Source organism: Colobus angolensis, unplaced genomic scaffold (assembly GCF_000951035.1).
Source record: "Colobus angolensis palliatus isolate OR3802 unplaced genomic scaffold, Cang.pa_1.0 Scaffold9, whole genome shotgun sequence".
Classification (NCBI taxonomy): domain Eukaryota; kingdom Metazoa; phylum Chordata; class Mammalia; order Primates; family Cercopithecidae; genus Colobus; species Colobus angolensis.
This window is the reverse complement of record NW_012122931.1, coordinates 5,226,121-5,228,833: the sequence shown is the minus strand read 5'-3', so window position 1 is coordinate 5,228,833 and position 2,713 is coordinate 5,226,121.

Below are 2,713 nucleotides of genomic sequence, written 5' to 3'. Positions count from 1 at the left end.
GAGCCCCATTCAGAATAGTGATAAACACTGTGGTGTGTGCCATTACCCTGGTGGTCCAATGAAGGCTTCATGGCTGGGCCAGGCCTCTGGCCTGGAGTGAGGATTCCTCCAAGCTGTGTGTGTGTGTGTGTGCGTGTGTGTCTGTGTGTGTGTGTGTGTGTGTGTGTTTAAAGTGCCTGGCACATAGGGGAGTCCATGGGGGGCAGTGGAGGGAGCCCCATTCAGAATAGTGATAAACACTGTGGTGTGTGCCATTACCCTGGTGGTCCAATGAAGGCTTCATGGCTGGGCCAGGCCTCTGGCCTGGGAGATTCAGCCACCGGCTCCCCTCTCACCAGCCCCCCAAGCCCCACCTGCCTACAACTTCCAGATGAAAGGGCTCACCATGGAGCAGGAACGGGGCGAGCTGCAGGCCAGCTCAGAGAGGTCTGGGGATAGGGTCCCAGTACCCACTGATGAATCTTTTGGGGTCACCTAGCAGTCCAGGGAGAACCCTAACAGCCCACAGGCAGGTGGCCGGACCTGGCCAAGGCCAGGGCCTCATGAAGATTCAAGGTCATTCTAGAAGTTCTAGGAGGATTATTCCCTTCTCCACCCCACAGTCCGTGAGTGTGTATAGGTGGCCTGTAATCAACACCCCCTCCAGAGGTTTCTGGCTAAGGGGGACAGAGGAGAGGCCATGGAGGAGAAGGAAAGGTACGAGAACAGAGTTCTGTGACCCAAAATTGCCACCAGCTCTCTTTAGCCCCAGTGGAAACTGTCTTTTCAAAGAGACAGGCTGCAGAAGTGGCAGGTGCCTTGGAGAATCAGCTTCCCTCCAAATTCCCGGTCTCTTGCTCCGGGCTTCACTTGACCAATGTGCTTGTTTGGTTTGGTTTTTCTACACCCCACAGCCTTGTTGGTTTACCCCCTTTTCAGGCCTGCTGGGGAAGGGCCCAGTCTTAGCCTGGCACAGAGCTGGGAGCTGGACTGGGAGCCCCCAGTTGGCAGGCACCTCCCTTTCCTGCCCCACGCTGCTCTTCCTCCAGGCCGCCGCCACCCCAAACCTTTAACAGGAGACGTGGCTGGAAAGTCAAAAGGACTTTCCTGCTGCTTTCAGATGCCTGGGCACATTCACTAGGCCATTATGGGCCTTATTACCTTTAGGCTGGGAACTTTTTTAAAGTGAGTTTTTTTTTTTTCTAAAATCCAGAATTTCTGACAGCCCAAGTTAACAAGCCCCCCCAAGTGAATTCAGAGAGCATTAATAGGAAAGTTCTAAACAGAACCTCTGCTGTCATGTAAGCAGCTCAGAAAAAACACTCTTCTCCCATTTTAAGGGTGAGCATGGCACTTTGATGTGGCCCCATTTCCTTATAAAGCCCCCTCTGAGAAGGCAGAAAGCTGAAGTTTAATCTGGAGCCAACAAATTACTTGCAATTTGCAAGCACACATGCTTAGCCCATAGGGGCTAAAGTCCACAGTAAAAGAAAGAAAACGGAAAAAAAAAAAAAAAGTTGGGGTAGGGGGCTCAGAAAGAGAGGGAGGAAGACAAAACCCACCTCCACTCACCAACTGGCTAAGACTCAGATGTATTATCATGGAATCTAGTGTGGGGGGTCCTAATGCTCACAGCCCCCTTTTCAAAACCAAACAAGCCACACACCCCTGAATAGTAGAATGGTACTTCTAAAGCAGGGCAGCTTGGTTGCGCATGGTGGTTCACGCCTGGAATCCCAGCACGTTGGGAGGCCGAGGCAGATGGATCGCTTGAGCCCAGGAGTTGGGGACCAACCTGGGCAACTTGGTGAAACCCCATCTCTATAAAAAATACAAAAATTGGCCAGGCGTGGTAGCAGGCGCCTGTCATCCCAGCTACTCTAGAGGCTCAGTTGGGAGGATCGCTTGAGCCTGAGAGTTCAAGGCTGCAGTGCCGCTGCACTCCAGCCTGTGCCACAGAGTTAGACCCTGTCTCGAAAACAAAAATAGTAATAATAATTTATATATATATATATATATATATATTTTTTAAAGCAAAGCTAACCTCGGTTCCCGGTTTTATAAGGGGTGGATTCCAAATAAGCAGCTGTCTTGCCACCTTGCCAAAGGAAAGGAGTTGCCCAAATTCCTGCAGAGTCCCCACAAAGCCTCACTTCCCCCAGATGCTTGGGTAGGAGGACCCTCACCAAGGGATCAGGGTTGCAGGTGCAGAGGGGCTCCCTGACAGAGGGCGGGCAGGGGAGGGGCGCCCCGGGTGAAGGTGACCTTGAGGTCCAGGTGTGTGCGTTAGCAGTTGAGGAGGGAGCGCAGCGCGGACCCTCCTGGGGCCAGAATCCGGTAGACTAGCTGAATTTCTGCTCTGCAGCTTTCTCGCTGTGTGACCTTGGGCGACTGACCTCCCTCCCCAGTCTCGATTTTCCCGGCTGTGAAATGGGGACGGTAGCAGCAGTACCTGGCTCACAGGGTTACCGTGTGTGAAAACACGCCCATAGGCGCTCGGCCCGGCCTGGCCCTTAGCCTTGGCCTTGGTCAGCGCTGGACACGTGGGCACTGCCTTTGTCACTAATCGGGGGTTGGATTCCTCTGCACTCGGTGCCAGGATGGGAAAGAGCAGTCAGTCCTGGCTCCCACCCGGGACCTGCCTGGAGAGCGGGGGTGGAGGGGGAGGTGTCTGAGCTGCAAGGAAGGCTAGGAGGTAGCGGGCTGGGCTGCGGGGGAGAGCTGCACCCCGCTC